Source organism: Lolium rigidum, chromosome 1, assembly GCF_022539505.1.
Source record: "Lolium rigidum isolate FL_2022 chromosome 1, APGP_CSIRO_Lrig_0.1, whole genome shotgun sequence".
NCBI classification, from domain to species: Eukaryota; Viridiplantae; Streptophyta; class Magnoliopsida; order Poales; family Poaceae; genus Lolium; species Lolium rigidum.
In genome coordinates, this window is record NC_061508.1 from 316,257,762 (window position 1) to 316,275,989 (window position 18,228).

Consider the following 18,228-nt stretch of genomic DNA (forward strand, 5'->3'; position numbering starts at 1 on the left):
GAGCCCCGCCCCCGCGGGCAATGGTTGCCGTCAACGGGCAGCCAATCGACACACGCACCCACATCGTCAACGACCAAGCGTGGCGAGCGCGAAATCGCCTGAACGACCACTACGTGGACGAACCCCCGCGCTTGGACTTACCACAACCCTTGGCCGCCATTGATGCGCTTGAGCTCGAATGCGGAGGAGAGAAGGAAGAAGTGGAGAAGAGAAGGAGGGAGAAATGCGGCGGAGTGAGGAGCCCTAACTGTAGAGGCAACCCTTTATATGGCCGCACTCACCAGACTTAAGGAACGAGATCCACCCTTCAAAGCTGCTCCGAAATCGCCGACCGGAGATCTAAGGCCGAGATTTGCGCCGGATTGGGCTGCATAACCGTTAGCTAGCCGTTAACGGTCATGTCAAGCCCAACGGTCAGCTGCCTTGTAACGGCGCCCACCTCAGTCAACGTGAATCTAGCCGTTGAAGGCTCCACGTGTCTCCATGAGGGGGGAAACGCCGACTGGCAACAACGACTGGCCAACGCCGACTGCCTCACGCCGACTGGCCAACATCGACTGACCCCTGGCGACTGAAGACTCGAGTTTCGGGAGCCCGGGGACGATTCGCATCAACCCTTCGCCACGCCTCTTCAAGACCTGTCGCTAGCCTGTGCTTCATCATCACCGCGCTCGGGGACTACTGATGGGGATATACCCTAAGGGGGTGTGTCACCAGTCCCACTCGCCATGGAGTAAAGGGCCCAAATGAGGCGCCAGTCGCCTAGACGACTGGGTGGCTGGGCCCTGGAGTGACTGGGCCACGATCCTCGGGCAGGCCGACTGGACACCAAGCCCGTGCGACTGGAGGAGGAGATTGCTTGCAAGAGGAGCGACAAATCCCGGATTAGTAGCAACTGATTTGATTCGGACTTATCTCTATGTAAACCCTAGATCGGGGGTGCCTATATAAACCCCCGAGCTAGACCCTAGAAAGATATATCATCTGAGATCCGATCTCCTTCATAGCTCTTGGCGTAGCCGCTGACTGAGCCCCCCATTGTAATTCTCCACTGAGTAATAGATCTAGCAGGACGTAGGCCTTTTACTCTCCGGAGGGGCTGAACCTAGGTAAAACCTTGCGTCTTGTGCACCCCGTTCCGCAGATGGCTGTGTCTCCTTGCCCCCGCATCAACGAAGTGCTGCCCTCTGTAGCACCTGGCGTGGTCATATCCATGACGCCGGGGTAGACGAACTGACCAAGGCGTGGATAAAAAGAGGGGACACAAGGTCTATCTAGAAAAGGCCAGATTTTTTAAAGCGGTGATACGATGAGAATTTGTCACATTCGTTTCGATGATGGGCGAAACGCCCACACTGCTAGGCCACTATGTTAGGAAGACAGAACCAAATTCTTTAAAAAAAAGGCTGGTGTTCGCGAAGGTCCAAAAGTCTCTCCGCATGCGACACGTGACGTGTTGTGTGATACGTCTCCAACGTATCTATAATTTCTTATGTTCCATGCTAGTTTTATGACAATACCTACATGTTTTACTCATACTTTATATCATTTTTATGCATTTTCTGGTACTAACCTATTAACAAGATGCCGAAGCGCCAGTTTCTGTTTTCTGTTGTTTTTGGTTTCAGAAATCCTACACATGAAATATTCTCGGAATTGTACGAAACAAAAGCCCACGGCTCTATTTTTCACGGAGGATTCCAGAACATCGAATGAGAGTCGGAGGCGGCCAGCAGGGGGGGGCCACCCCATAGGGCGGCGCGGCCCACCACCCGGCGCGCCCAGGTGTGGGGAGGGAGCCCCCTGGCTCCCCCGACGCTACCTCTTCGCCTATATATTCCTTCGTATCGGAAAACCCTAGGACCGAGAGCCACGATACGAGAAAAGTTACTGAGACGCCGCCGCCGTCAACACCATCTCGGGGGGTTCTGAAGATCACCTCCGGCACCCTGCCGGAGAGGGGAATCATCACCGGAGGGCTCTACATCACCATGCCCGCCTCCGGACTGATGCGTGAGTAGTTCATCCTTGGACTATGGGTCCATAGCGGTAGCTAGATGGTTGTCTTCTCCTATTATGCCATCATGTTTAGATCTTGTGAGCTGCCTATCATGATCAAGATCATCTTATTGTAATGCTACATGTTGTGTTTGTTGGGATCCGATGAATATGGAATACTATGTCAAGTTGATTATCGATCTATCATATATGTGTTGTTTATGATCTTCCATGCTCTCCGTTGCTAGTAGAGGCTATGGCCAAGTTGATACTTGTAACTCCAAGAGGGGGTATTTATGCTCGATAGTGGGTTCATGCCTCCATTGAATGCGGGACGGTGACGAGAAAGTTCTAAGGTTGTGGATGTGCTGTTGCCACTAGGGATAAAACATCAATGCTTTGTCTAAGGATATTTGTATTGTTTACATTACGCACAGTACTTAATGTAATTGTCTGTTGTTTGCAACTTAATACTGGAAGGGCTGCAGATGCTAACCCGAAGGTGGACTTTTTAGGCATAGATGCATGCTGGATGGCGGTCTATGTTCTTTGTCGTAATGCCCTAAGTAAATCTCATAGTAGTCATCATGATATGTATGTGCATTGTTATGCCCTCTCTATTTGTCAATTGCCCAACTATAATTTGTTCACCCAACATGTTATTTATCTTATTGGAGAGACACCATTAGTGAACTGTGGATCCCGGTCCATTCTTTTACATCTGAAATACAACCTACTGCAATCATTGTTCTCTGTTATTCTTTGCAAGCAAACATCATTTTCCACACCATACGTTTAATCCTTTGTTTTCAGCAAGCCGGTGAGATTGACAACCTCACTGTTAAGTTGGGGCAAAGTAGTTTGATTGTGTTGTGCAGGTTCCACGTTGGCGCTAGAAACCCTGGTGTTGCGCCGCACTACACTCCTTCACCAACAACCTTCACGTGGCCTTCATCTCCTACTGGTTTGATAACCTTGGTTTCTTACTGAGGGAAAACTCGCTGCTGTACGCATCACACCTTCCTCTTGGGGTTCCCAACGGACGTGTGCTTCACGCGTCATGAAGCACTTTTTCTGGCGCCGTTGCCGGGGAGATCAAGACACGCTGCAAGGGGAGTCTCTCACACCCAATCTCTTTACTTTGTTTATTGTCTTGCTTTATTTATTTTCTGTCTTGTTTGCTTTCTTTATATCAAAAACACAAAAAAATTAGTTACTTGTTTTACTTTATTTAATTCGGTTCTGCTTTATTTATTTTTATTATCGCTAAAATGAGTAGTCCTGAAGTTGAAGTTCGTTCGTTTAAGCAACAAGGGGGAGAAAGTTTTAAAGATGCTTGGTATAGAATTAGTGATGCTCATCATAGGTGCACTAAGAAACACTCCACTATTATCCTCCTTAGGAACTTTTATGTTGGTATCTCTAGCTGGAATAGGTATGTTCTTGATACTCTTGCATGGGGTAATTTCCTAGGTACTCATGCTTTAGAAGCTAGTTGCATTATTGAGAGTCTAGTTGGAATACCACCTGTTAATGAAGCTGAAATTGAAATTTCTCTTGAGGATGTCATGAAAAAGTTGGAGGCTATAGAGAAAAATCTTCCAAGTGTTGAGGCTAAATTGGGAATATTACTTGATAATACTGATAAACTTGATAAATCTCTAGGAGGAATTAATGAAAGAATTGCTATCTTAGAAACTTGTGCTATCCATGATAATCAAACCCATAGGATTTGTGAACTTGAAGAAGCTATGGGAACCTTGGGTTCAAGTTTTTCTTCTCTTAAGTTTAAGGAGAAAGCTTATGTGGGTAAGGAGCAAAAGTTTATGTATGTCCCTAAGATGCCTAAGCCAAAGAATCATTATGAGCTTAAAATTGATAAAACCTTTAGTATCACTATGGGAAATTTAGATAATAGAGCATCTAAGATACCTATTGCAACAAGTTGTGTTTTTAAGGAAAATCATGATGTTGATACTTCTTCTCTTGATGTTACTTGATTTTCACTTTCTGCGCCTAGCTGAAAGGCGTTAAAGAAAAGCGCTTATGGGAGACAACCCATTGTTTTATTTCTGCAATTTTTGTTTTATATTTGAGTCAAGGTGCTTGTTACTACTGTAGCAATACCTTTGTATATTTACTTTATTGCATTGTTGTGCCAAGTAAAGTCTTTGATAGAAAGTTGGTACTAGATTTGGATTTCTGCGCAGAAACAGATTTTTAGCTGTCACGAATTTGAGCTGTTCTCTCTGTAGGGAATTCTTAAAATCTTGCAAAAATTCATGAGTAATCCTCAGATATGTACGCAACTTTCATTCAATTTGAGCTTCTTCATCTGAGCATGTTAAGTGCCTCGAAAAAAATCGTCTTTACGGACTATTCTATTTTGACAGATTCTGCCTTTTATTTCGCATTGCCTCTTTTATTGTGTTTGAGTGAATTTCTTTGCTCCATTAAATTTCAGTAGCCTTGGGTAATGTCCAGAAGTGTTGGGAATGATTGTGTCCTTGCTGAACATGTGAATTTTTGATTATGCACTAACCCTCTAATGAGATTGTTTTGAGTCTGGTGTGAAAAAAGTTTTCAAGGATCAAGAGAGGAGGATGATATAATATGATCAAGAAGAGTGAAAAGTCTAAGGTTGGGGATGCTCCCGTGGTTCATCCCTGCATATTTCAAGAAGACTCAAGCATCTAAGCTTGGGGATGCCCAAGGCATCCCCTTCTTCATCAACAACTTATCAGGTCACCTCTAGTGAAACTATATTTTTATTCCGTCGCATCTTATGTGCTTTACTTGGAGCGTCTGTGTGCTTTTATTTTTGTTTGTGTTTGAATAAATTCGGATCCTAGCATTCCTTGTGTGGGAGAAAGACACGCTCCGCTTTTTCATATTGAACACTGGTGTTCTTAGTTTTACTTTTAATGTTCATGGCGAAAGTTGAAAGCCGCTTCATTTATTGCTATTTGGTTGGAAATAGAAAATGCTTCATGTGGTAATTGGTATATTGTCTCGAATAATTTGATACTTGGCAATTGTTTTGAGCTCTCAAATAGATCATGTTTAAGCTCTTGCATCATGTGGCTTAAACCTATTAGTGGAGAACTACCGTAGAGCTTGTTGAAATTTGGTTTGCATGATTGGTCTCTCTAAAGTCTAGATATTTTCTGGTAAAAGTGTTTCAGTAACAATGAAGACAGTGTAGAGTCTTATAATGCTTGCAATATGTTCTTATGTAAGTTTTGCTGTACCGGTTCATACTTGTATTTGCTTCAAACAACCTTGCTAGCCAAAGCCTTGTACTGAGAGGGATTGCTTCTCGTGCATCCAAAACCTTGAGCCAAAACTTATGCCATTTGTGTCCACCATAACTACCTACTATGTGGTATTTTTCTGCCATTCCAAGTAAATTGCTTGCGTGCTACCTTTAAATCCTTTAATTTTTTTTTCATTCCTTGTTTTTGCAATATATAGCTCATGGGAAAGTAGCCTAAAAAAACTATTGTAGTAAAGAATATGTCGCTTATGTATCTTAGTTCTTATAAGTTGCTTGTTGAGCGGTAACCATGTTATCTGGGGACGCCATCAACCTGTCACACCTTTGTTGAATATCATGTGAGTTGCTATGCATGTTCGTCTTGTCTGAAGTAAGGGAGATTTTTCATGATTTGAAATGGTTTGAATATGCATATTGTTAGAGAAGAACATTGGGCCGCCAACCAAAGCCATGTATCATGGTGGAAGTTTCATCTTGGACATTAATCCTCAAATCTCTTATGAGAATATTATCTGTTGTTGAATGCTTAAAGCATAAAAGAGGAGTCCATTATCTGTTTTCTATGTTGTCCCGGTATGGATGTCCTCAAGTTGAGATCTATCAAAATCGAGAAATCAAATGCGATTTATCTCCTTGGACCTTTGTACAGGTGGCATAGAGGTACCCCTTTGTGACACTTGGTTGAAACATATGTAATTATGCAATTATAATCCATGGAAGTCCGAGCTAATTAGGACAAGGAGCAGGCACTATTAGTATTCGATGCATGAGGCTTGCAACTTATAGGAAGTTTTATGCATAACACATATGAATTATTACTACCGTTGACAAAATTGTTTCCATGTTTTCAAAATAAAAAGCTCTAGCACATGAGTAATCCCTGCTTCCCTCTGCGAATGGCCCTTTCTTTTACTTTATGTTGAGTCAGTTTACCTACTTCTTTCTATCTTAGAAGCAAACACTTGTATCAACTGTGTGCATTGATTCTTACATACTTGCTTATTTGCACCCATCATATTACTTTGTGTTGACAATTATCCATGAGATATACATGTTGAAAGTTGAAAGCAACTGCTGAAACTTAAATCTTCCTTTGTGTTGCTTCAAAACCTTCTATTAAGAATCTATTGCTTTATGAGTTAACTCTTATGCAAGACTTGTTGATGCTTGTCTTGAAAGTACTTTTCATGAAAAGTCTTTGCTATATGATTCAGTTGTTTAGTCATTATCTATTTGTTAACAAACTATAGACCATTGCTTTGAATCACTTCATTCATCTCATATGCTTTACAATAGTATTGATCAAGATTATGATGGTAGCATGTCACTTCAGAAATTATCCTTTTTATCGTTTACCTACTCGAGGGCGAGTAAGAACTAAGCTTGGGGATGCTTGATACGTCTCAAACGTATCTATAATTTCTTATGTTCCATGCTAGTTTTATGACAATACTCACATGTTTTATATACACTTTATATCATTTTTATGCATTTTCCGGTACTAACCTATTAACAAGATACCGAAGCGCCGGTTCTCGTTTTCGCTGTTTTTGGTTTCAGAAATCCTACACAGGAAATATTCTCGGAATAACAAAAGCCCACGGTCTTATTTTCCACGAAGTCTTCCAGAACACCGAAGAGGAGACGAAGAGGGGCCACGAGGCGGCCACACCATAGGGGGGCACGACCCCACCCCTGGCCACGCCGCCATATGGGGTGGGCCCCTCGGGCGTCCCCCGACTCTGCCCCTTCGCCTATATAATCCTTCCGCCGCGAAAACCCTAGTACCGAGAGCCACGATACGAGAAAAGTTACTGAGACGCCGCCGCCGTCAACCCCATCTCGGGGGTTCGAAGATTGCCTCCGGCACCCTGCCGGAGAGGGGAATCATCACCGGAGGGCTCTACATCACCATGCCCGCCTCCGGACCGATGCGTGAGTAGTTCATCCTTGGACTATGGGTCCATAGCGGTAGCTAGATGGTTGTCTTCTCCTCTTGTGCTATCATGTTTAGATCTTGTGAGCTGCCTATCATGATCAAGATCATCTATTTGTAATGCTACATGTTGTGTTTGTTGGGATCCGATGAATATGGAATACTATGTCAAGTTGATTAAAGATCTATCATATATGTGTTGTTTATGATCTTGCATGCTCTCCGTTGCTAGTAGAGGCTCTGGCCAAGTTGATACTTGTAACTCCAAGAGGGAGTATTTATGCTCGACAGTGGGTTCATGTCTCCATTGAATCTGGGGGAGTGATAGCAACCCCTAAGGTTGTGGATGTGCTGTTGCCACTAGGGATAAAACATCAATACTTTGTCTAAGGATATTTGTATTGTTTATATTACGCACAGTACTTAATGTAATTGTCTGTTGTTTGCAACTTAATACTGGAAGGGGTGTGGATGCTAACCCGAAGGTGGACTTTTTAGGCATAGATGCATGCTGGATGGCGGTCTATGTTCTTTGTCGTAATTCCCTAAGTAAATCTCATAGTAGTCATCATGATATGTATGTGCATTGTTATGCCCTCTCTATTTGTCAATTTCCCAACTGTAATTTGTTCACCCAACATGTTATTTATCTTATTGGAGAGACACCACTAGTGAACTGTGGCCCCCGGTCCATTCTTTTACATCTGAAATACAACCTACTGCAATCATTGTTCTCTGTTGTTTTTTGCAAGCAAACATCATTCTCCACACCATACGTTTAAGCCTTTGTTTACAGCAAGCCGGTGAGATTGACAACCTCACTGTTAAGTTGGAAAAAAGTATCTTGATTGTGTTGTGCAGGTTCCACGTTGGCGCCGGAATCCCTGGTGTTGCGCTGCACTACACTCCTTCACCAACAACCTTCACGTGGCCTTCATCTCCTACTGGTTCGATAACCTTGGTTTCTTTCTGAGAGGAAAACTCGCTGCTGTACGCATCATACCTTCCTCTTGGGGTTCCCAACGGACGTGTGCTTTACCGTCACAAGGAGCTACTTTCCTGGCGCCGTTGCAAGACCCGTCACACGCAAGCATGTAGTTTTGGAAATAGACATTCAACTTCTCGAATGTGTATTGAATGATTGCCGTCACGGGCAATGCACGAACACCCTTCAGCACATTGTTGAAACACTCAGCCATGTTTCTTGTCATTTGGCCATATCTCCTCCCATCCTCATCATAAGCTCCTGCCCACTTTGAGTTAAATATAAGGTGCCTCTGAAGAAACTCAAAACCACCCGGGGTGAGGTCTTTGTGCTTGAGCAAGCCGTTATATAGGTTTTCGAAGCGGCGCTCGGAGTAAGCGAGGCAACAATCTTGAAGAGGTTGTTGGGCAATGGGAGATTGAGTGGCTTCTTTTTGGCTCATTGTTGGTGGACTCCTAGCTTGAACGAGGGAGGAGCGCCGGTTAAGGTCAAGCTCAATACGAGCATCAACCGTCTTGATTGCAAACAACTCCAAAGCCTTGTCTTGTGACCCGGCCACCATCTCCTTGTAAACGGACCAACGTTGCTCGGAGTTGATACACATTGTCTTCCAACGAGTGTGCATTCCAAACCCCACATTATGTCTTCCGTCTAGCTTAACACCATCATTTGGCTCATTCCAATTCAACTCAACCCTCACTTGTGCTACCACCTCCGCAAAGCTAGGGCTAAGGTCAAACACCAAGTCAACCTCTTCCGGGTCCGCCTCTATGTTTCCCTTCAAGAAAGCATCCTTGTCCACATGATGAACAAGTACAATTCTATCCATCCCCCTAGCATAATGTGAACAACACATACATACATGTGTTCATTAGTTACCATAATCAACATAATCTACACATACAACCTAGCACACTACCATTTCTCCTACTTCAACAACCCTAACATCCAACCAAATCCAAATACACCCTCAAATCAACCTAGAGTTTCACATCTAGGGTTTCACATGTAGATTCAACCAAATACACAAAATCAATGGATGAAAAGGAGGGGAACGGAGAAGATTACCTCAAGGAACGGGCTGGGAACGATCTCCACGGGCAGATCTGACGAAATCCAAGAGATTTTAGTAGGGATTTGAGGGGGGGAGAGAGAAAATCGGGCGCCTTCTTGAGGGAAGAAGGAACAGAGAGAGGAGAATGGCTGGGCCGGGCTAGGGCGGGCTCGCACGGCCACACATAAGTGGATGTGTGGCGCCCTTGGCACGGCGCCACACTTTCACTCTGTGGCGCCGATGGGAGCGGCGCCACACATCCTGCCATGTCGGACTGGAGCACACATCAGCGTCGACCGCGCCACGTCGGATGGGCGAGTGGCGCCGCAGGCACGGGCGCCGCACAGTGACGTGTGGCGCCGATGTGAAGGGCGGCACACAAAAGGGTTAGATGGGTGAAATAGTTTCTCCGGAGGGTCAGTCTGTGCTATACTTCCAGCAAAGGGTTATTTCTGTGTAAATCGCCCTAGAAACCTGCGCTAAGTGGGCCCGGTATTTCCTGTTGAGGCATCACCACACTGTGAGGATCGGTGCCTGATTTTTCTCTCACTCCATCGCTGCCGAGGTGGCAGTATTTTCAGGCTGTGGACATCGACCACACTGTGGAGAGCCTAAGACAATAAGAGAGAAGTACCAGAGCTGGCATGACTTTGGTTCCACGCTTGAGAGACATGCGTACGTGAGCCCGCGCGTGAGAGTACAAGTACTCCGCGTGTCGGGTAGTACTTCCGCGATGTAGCCACGCCAGCGGCCACACGTCATGCTCTCGCTTGTCGCGATCTTCGCGCTGGATCGTTGCCGCGCGTGGTTGCTGGACTTCGCGGAGGTCGGCCTCCAGGTAGTTATACCCAGACAGAACGCATACAGGATCCAGCCGGTAACCGGTAGCCCTTTTAAGGCAGAAAAATAAAATAAAAACCAAACCAGCCCACCGACTAATCACAAATCAATGAAAGCAAAACGTTGTCACGTAACAATTGGAACAGGATCAGGATAAATACCATATCTACAGTGGTCAAAATGTTGTTGAGGTCGTTACTTTGATCAACTTTTATATAGGGTATAATACACAGAGGAATCAGTAGTTCGTACAAGCTACCATCATATGTTCGACACGTCCGCAGTCTGCTGAGGTACTTTATACGGATACTGCGGACAACAAAATTTACTTACGTAGCCAATGCGATTCAAGTGACAGATATCACGGACGGACGTGTCCATTTGCATCCTGATCTAGAAGGCCTTGAAGAGGATGAGACCTTCACGGCGACCTTGAATCCTCTACTTAAATCAAGAAGCCGTTTATTTCCTTGCCTGTTGCATTGCTTCCTTTATAAATCTGTTTTTTGCGTGATGCAATGGTAAGAAGAAAGGAGCCATCTCTTTTGTGTCATGCCTTGCAGCCAATGATCATGCCAAAAGTTGGCAATCGCATGGCAGAGTACACTACAGGAATGTGACGATATGCCGAGGGCCAGGAACCCTCGGCATAGCCTGCTTTGGCCGTCGGCGTAGGCTATGCCGAGGGCCACCCTCGGCGTAGCTCCTCGGCGTATAAATCCCTCGGCAAAGCCATTATCGCCATCGGCGTAGCCCGGCCCTCGGCGTAGCACGCTACGCCGACGGCAAAACCCTCGGCATAGATTTTTAAAATATTCAAATTTCCTTTTTCCAAAAAAAATTCAAAAAAAAAATTTCGAAAAAAAATAATTTTTCTATATGCCGACGGCAAAACCCTAGGCATAGACTTTTAAAATTTTTAAAATTTTAATTTCTTTTACACCATTTTTTTCTTTTCTTTTTCTTTTTTTCTTTTTTTACTTGTTTATCTTTCACCCAATACATATTTAACTCTAAGTACACTTAATCTTAGGTCAAATTACAATCATGGTTAAACTTCCCAGTCGGTCACCCATCCTCACACTACTCCAGGCTCAGCACGCTTAACTTCTTGGTTCCATTCGGATGAGCTTCCATTAAAGAATTGACACCTCTTGCTGATAATAATAGCATATCAACCCTATTAACCCTTGAACCGAGATGCACACCTCTTTATTTTTGAATCCCAAACAATTACTTAAGTAGACAACAATGAATATATAAGTAATAATAATATTGAATTCAAATAACAATAAAATTATTTTATTTTTTGGTCCTTTTTCTATTTAATATTTAATATGAAATAATTAATATATTTAAATCGGAAAATCGAAATTCCACAAATAATATGTCTAAATCGATCAGAAAAATGAGAGGAATCTAAATATAACATCCATATCATCATTTGAACCTAAAAATTAGAGGAATCCAAATATGACGCCCAATTTGCCATGTGGTCAAAACGGCTCCCTCGGGAGATGCGAAATGGTTGTATCGGGCGTGCTGGTGCACCGTTCGTCAACACGCTAAACAGACAAATATTAGCACATAAAGTGATGTGTTATAGACCTAAAAACATTTTTTGCGGAATTTATTGAGCGACGGAAAGCGTACCCCTAGTTCAAATCCGGTCAGTTTCTAGCGGATTCGGCGGGACACCGCAGGAAGCCGCAGGGATTTCCAGATAGCTAGCGCGTACATATGGCATGTGATATGTGGTGCGGAGGCGGTGTCCTACCACTACGCGGAGGTCTCACGCAATACTAAAATGCACCCCATGTAGCTGCTTCACAAAAAAATCCGTTTTGGCACCCCGAAAATGAAAAAACCATCGCCCATGGGTTGGATTGGAAATCTGCTCCCGGGGCCTTGCTTCCCATCCCAGGGACCACGCATGTGCCAAATATGGCCTCGTTCCGACAAACTATGCGGTGTCACGGGCCGTTTCCTACTCATTTGCCTTAAAAGCCATAGAACTCCCGACGTGATAGTCCTGTTTGTGAAAGGTTTTTCAAAATAATTGCCGTATCCTAATTCCGACTTTTGGAGTGGTTACTAGGACACATAAAATGACGCCATGCGGCTCCGCGGGATTTTCTGACTTCGTTTAAATTGCCATTTGGCCAAAACGGGCCCCCACGGAGATGCGATATGGCCGTACCGGGCGCGCTGGTGCACCCGTTTGCCATCGCGCTAAACGGAAAAAAATTCGCACATAAAGTGATGTGTCATAGACCTAAAAACATTTTCCCCGGAATTTATTGAGCGACGAAAAGTGTAGCCCTAGTTCAAATCCGGTCACTTTCCAGCGGATTCGGCGGGACACCGTAGGAAGCCGCATGGATTCCCAGATAGCTAGCGCGCACATATTACATGTGATATGTGGTGCGAAGGCGGTGTCCTACCACTACGCGGAGGTCTCGCGCAATACTAAAATGCGCCCCATGTAGTTACTTCACAAAAAAAAACCGTTTTGGCACCCCGAAAATGAAAAAACCATTACCCCCACGTCGGATTGGAAATCCGCTCCCGGGGCCTTGCTTCCCATCTCAGGGACCACGCACGTGCCAAATATGGCCTCGTTCCGACAAACTATGCGGTGTCACTGGCCGTTTCCTACTCATTTGCCCTAAAAGCCATAGAACTCCGGACGTGATAGCCCTGTTTGTGAAGGGTTTTCCAAAATAATTGACGTATCCTAATTCCGACTTTTGGAGTGGTTACTAGGACACATAAAATGACGCCATGCGGCTCCGCGGGATTTTCTGACTTCGTTTAAATTGTCATTTGGCCAAAACGGGCCCCCACGGAGATGCGGTATGGCCGTACCTAGCGCGCTGGTGCACCCGTTTGCCATCGCGCTAAACGGAAAAAAATTCGCACATAAAGTGATGTGTCATAGACCTAATAACATTTTTCCCGGAATTTATTGAGCGACGAAAAGTGTAGCCCTAGTTCAAATCCGATCACTTTCCAGCGGATTCGGCGGGACACCGTAGGAAGCCGCATGGATTCCCAGATAGCTAGCGCGCACATATGGCATGTGATATGTGGTGCGAAGGTGGTGTCCTACCACTACGCGGAGGTCTCGCGCAATACTAAAATGCACCCCATGTAGTCACTCCACAAAAAAAACCCGTTTTGGCACCCCGAAAATGAAAAAACCATCGCCCATGGGTCGGATTGGAAATCCGCTCCCGGAGCCTTGCTTCCCATCCCAGGGACCACGCACGTGCCAAATATGGACTCGTTCCGACAAAAAATGCGGTGTCACGGGCCGTTTTCTACTCATTTGCCCTAAATTCCATAGAACTCCGGACTTGATAGCCCTGTTCGTGAAGGGTTTTCTAAAATAATTGCCGTATCCCAATTCCATCTTTTGGAGTGGTTACTAGGACACATAAAATGATGTCATGCGGCTCCGCGAGATTTTCTGACTTCGTTTAAATTGTCATCTGGCTAAAACGGGAACCTGATGACATATAAGAAAGAAAGTGATTGAATTGTTTCTATATTAAAATGGTACTGTACATGATTCAAATATGCATGATTTTGACATAAACGGATAGAGGATGTTTTTCTGAATATTTTGATACCTCATACGCATTTTTCTGACATCATATGAATTAGTTATGATTTTTAGAAATTAGACAAATTTAAAAAATGGCCTACGCCGAGGGTGGCCGTCGGCGTAGCCCTGTCTACGCCTAGGGCCAAATATATGCCGAGGGCTGCCCTCGGCGTAGACTTCGCTACGCCGACGGCAACGATACGCCGAGGGTCGACGGGCTGGCTGGCCGTGCCGGGCCATACGCCGACGGCCCCGACATTTGGCCGTCGGCGTACGCCACGGCCGTCGGCGTATGTCGCCATTCCTGTAGTGGTAGAACCGACCCAAGGCCCAGTGTGTTACTAGATGGACCTTGCGCGCGTTGCGGCGCCGTTCTTCGTTGTTATCATTTTATTTTTTTGCGATCTGCACTTCTTTGGTTTCACGTGTGATATGTGACAGACGATGTAGGCATAAGCTAACTAATTGGTCTATATTTATGCAAATAAACCACTGGGATCGAAGAATTAAACCGCCCAAAAAACATAAAGCGAACTAAATGATGATTGTTGAGCTAAAGTTAAGCATATCCAAGAAGGGGGAAGTAACACAAGATACTTCCATTTGATTGCAAATGGGAAACATAGAAGGAAGAAAATATTTTAATTAGAACAACAGGAAGGAACTATTGTTGGGGAAGACAATTTGAAAGTCTACATTACTGACGGAAATGTCTTTTGGCACCCGGGTCTAGATGCTCCCGCGTCCTCGCCCAACCCGTCCTCGCCAGATGGAAGGTCATGTCCGTATATTGTCATGTATTGTTCACAGTATGCTGAATATTGAACAGTGGTCCTTGGCCCATTAGCTATCTCACGGTATGATTGCTGCACCCCCATGGGACTCTCACAGGCGTTTGGATTTTGGGCCGTCCGATCGAGCTGACGTGGCGCGATCTCGGCCAGCCATTCCATCCAGGGCGCGAGGCCCTCCCGCAGACCCGCATTTTATCCACGGGTCCTGTGAAGCCCGCTCGGCCCAGACTCTCCCGTCGCGCGTGGCTGCCAAACCCTAGCCAATCCTCTCCCCGCAGCCTGCCTCGCGATTTCTTCCTCCCCTGCTCGCCCCCCGCGCGGCCACCACACCATGAGCTCGGCCCGGCGCCGCCGATGGAGCGACGAGGCGCGGGAGAGGCGCCGCTGCTGGAGCGCAGCGCGCGGGAGCGGCGCGCCGGTCGAGGCGTAGGAGAGGCACCGGTGATGGAGCGCAGCGCCGCGGGAGCAGCGCGCCGGTGGAGCGACGACGTCGAGCGAGCTGAGTAGTGAGCGGGAGCGGCGCCGCCCGTGGACACAGCAGCCTATTGCTGCAGCCAATCGTAAGCCTGCTTCTCTCCCCAATCCCTACCTCCATCTCTCCCCCCAATTCACGCCTCCATCTCTTCTTCATTCCTTTCCATCTCTCCTCCAATTCCTTTTCATCCTTTGGTTTTCCCCATGGCTAGAGTAGGGAGAGGCAAAGGGAAGCATCCCTCCATGGATGAGGAGGCGGAGCTTGATGTGGATCGCCGGGGGCAGCGCCGCGCCGCCGCCAGGGATGGGAGGAAGGGGAGGAGGCAGAGAACGAGGAGACATCGAGAAGAGGGGTGTTTTGATCTCCTTATTCCTCCAATGGATGGGGAACAAGCAGTACGATTGCCTCAATTTCGAGTCAGCTCAGCCGCCATGAAGGAGGAGGATGTGCTCCACCTCATCTCCATCCTCACGGCTTTGCCACCGGATTGGTGCCGATCTCCGTGTCCCCTGCAAGGGGATCCCAACCTTTCCATCTCTCCTATCAATTTCTCGGTTTCTCTCTAGCAGGTTACCATCTATCTCACTTCTCTCCTTTTCATCTCAGATTTTGATTTATCTTTGATGTTCTATGAAAAATCTTAGCAGGTTATAGCGGAAGATTAATCCATGTAATGTTTATATTTGAAATTTAGCTGCAGCTAATGTAAAATATATTACCTCACTCACATATGTGACTTGAATTTGTAGTGTATTTTCTAACTTCCGTGTGGCACTAGCATGTGCAAGCTATCATTAATAAAATAGCATGATAAATTTTTTTCTGGATTGAGCAGCATATTGCGATATTTGTCTAGGTTCATCTCTGAAATCAAATTATAAAACTCAGATCTCATTATATGTGAGTTACCGTGATTTTATTTCCCTTTCACACATCAGATTGCTGCTATATGGAAGTTGCTTGAGATTCCGTGTCACGGTTTGATTGTCCATCCTGGCTTTTATAGTGTCATGCGGAGAAGGAGTGGTGAAGAGAGGCTTCAAAGAAGACATCTATTGCCTTGAAGAGCAACACCCAACCTTCTGCAACAAGGTGAGCAAAGATTCATAGAAATTGTTCCATGCCTCAAGTTTGGTTAACAAGAAGAACTTGCTCGCTCATTTGGTTAAATACCTGAATATTTATTCCTTAACATGTCTTCTGTTGTTTAGCAGAAAGAAAAGAAACAATTCTTCCAGTGATTAATCTGTAGAGAAAGTTGTCTCTGAAATTTTTATCTGGAAATGGATACTTTGGATACAGATGATTTATGCTTGAATTGGCACGTGGTCTTCTTTTAGCCTCCAAATTATTTAGGATTCGTACATTAAGATCTGCAGCTACTGCTTCTAGAAAAGATGTGCTCTATTTGTTTTCTGCATTTCATATGTAGTTGAATCAATACCACTATTCATATGCTCCCCTTGCTGTAGATATTTTACTTTCATCTCTATTTGTTCACCTATTAACAGATTGAAGTTATAGGGCGGTTAGCCACGTTGTTCATACCTTCGTCACCACCATCACCTCCTGCCCAGCTGTCTTGAGACTGAATATAGGTATCAGCGATGGGTTCCTCACCTCACTCTGTCATCTTATAATTTGGCATCCATTATTTAGTCGTGTCTTCCCTCATCATCCTTTTCATTGCTTTGCTCAGGTCGACCGGGTCTTATTGGTAAGCAGTGGCTCTTCCTATGTGTGTATGGATCAACAACTTCCGACACCCAACTTCCAACCTTTAATCTAATGACTTGATGACTAATTCTCTGTTGCAGTACTGCATTCTCACTTTGCACCACCGTGTCGACCAAAGGTAATAGACTCAATCTTCTATTGTTATATGGGATGTATTTATGAGTTAGGATTTCACATACGTGCTAATATATGGGATGCATTTATGGGTTAGTTCTGCAAAAGAAATATCAACGCTAATTGTTGTTTTCACCGGAAAAAACAAATATTTACATAGTTGCCACCTATGTCTTAGTGAGCTGAGATTGGCCACTCATGTATTTTTTGCTTACTGAATAATGGATGATTTGCCAACAGAGACAACCAAATATTGAAGCGCATACATTATACTGTACCAGACAATGCAAAGGTGTGAAGTTCCTTTGTGCTCAACGGCAACACAGAACTTCTAGGCCTGACTTGTCATTCTTCCTGCAGCATGGTTGAGGTTTGTCTCCGAGCATTCATCTTCTCTGAGATTCCCTTTTGTCACTGTATTATTTTTTTGTGGAAATTAAGAGGACCAGATCCATTACGTAATCATAGAATTTGCAGCGTGTCATCGTTTGTGTGGATCTTCTCGTTTGTTGTTAACGAGCAGCAGTGCACGACGAGGTGCTCTCTCCTGTCTCTCATTTGTTGTTTGTGTGGATCTGAAAATAGTAGGCTATTAGTTTTATTTTTCTGTGCTAGGATTAGTTATAATTAGGTGCTAGGAATTAACGATAGGAGTAAGATTAAATATAGTGTCTTCTCAATGCTGAAAATTTATGCTTGCGAGTGTTTAATCTACTAACTGACTTGAGACCTATTACAGAAAGGCAATCACTTAAACATATAGATAAAATAGAGCTTTATCCTTTCAGCTTTTTAGGTATACTTGGCTCTTGTAATATAATATCCGAAACTACTTCCTGATGAGCAATAATTTTCTAAAGCTTCTCAGATAAAAGATTGCAGATTTTAACAGGGCATATGCATATTTTTCTCCCAAAAAAGCTCAACTAAGACATGGTCATTATGGAGTGAGCTTGCCTTGTGACTGAACCTTTTTCCAGCTTTGCTACCATTGAACAGACCTCTGCTTCTTTATTTATGAAAAAATCCCATTAATCCTATTAACTATTACTTTTCCTATGGTTGTCCAGCTATGCTTTGACATGACTAACTGTAGTATTGCTCCTGGTCTTCCAGAAAATTCAAATTCTGGAACTACAAAGATACTATTCAAGAAATACGGGAATACAAAGCAAGAGGATGTGCTCAACTTTTCTCTGACTTATTATGTTTACATGTATGATTGCTGGACTACCGGTATGGCTCGTATTCTTTAATTTTTCAAGGTAAACTACCGGTCTTCGTCATCGACTGCAAGGGGAGAGCAGCTTAATTATTGAGTACGTCAGAGATATCGGAGTGAAGACAATCATTCCAGGTGAGTACATTAAGGAGTGCCTTCTCTAATTATATTAGATGGCTTTCTGTT

General features: G+C 44.6%; 1 long non-coding RNA gene across 1 annotated transcript; it reads left to right on the forward strand.

Moving 5' to 3' along the window:
- The first annotated feature begins 16,016 nt into the window (after positions 1-16,016).
- LOC124684218 lies at positions 16,017-17,481 on the forward strand. Its single transcript, XR_006996948.1, has 5 exons — positions 16,017-16,061; positions 16,481-16,567; positions 16,669-16,686; positions 16,787-16,824; positions 17,061-17,481. It is a non-coding gene; the product is annotated as an uncharacterized LOC124684218 (long non-coding RNA).
- Positions 17,482-18,228: the final 747 nt, after the last annotated feature.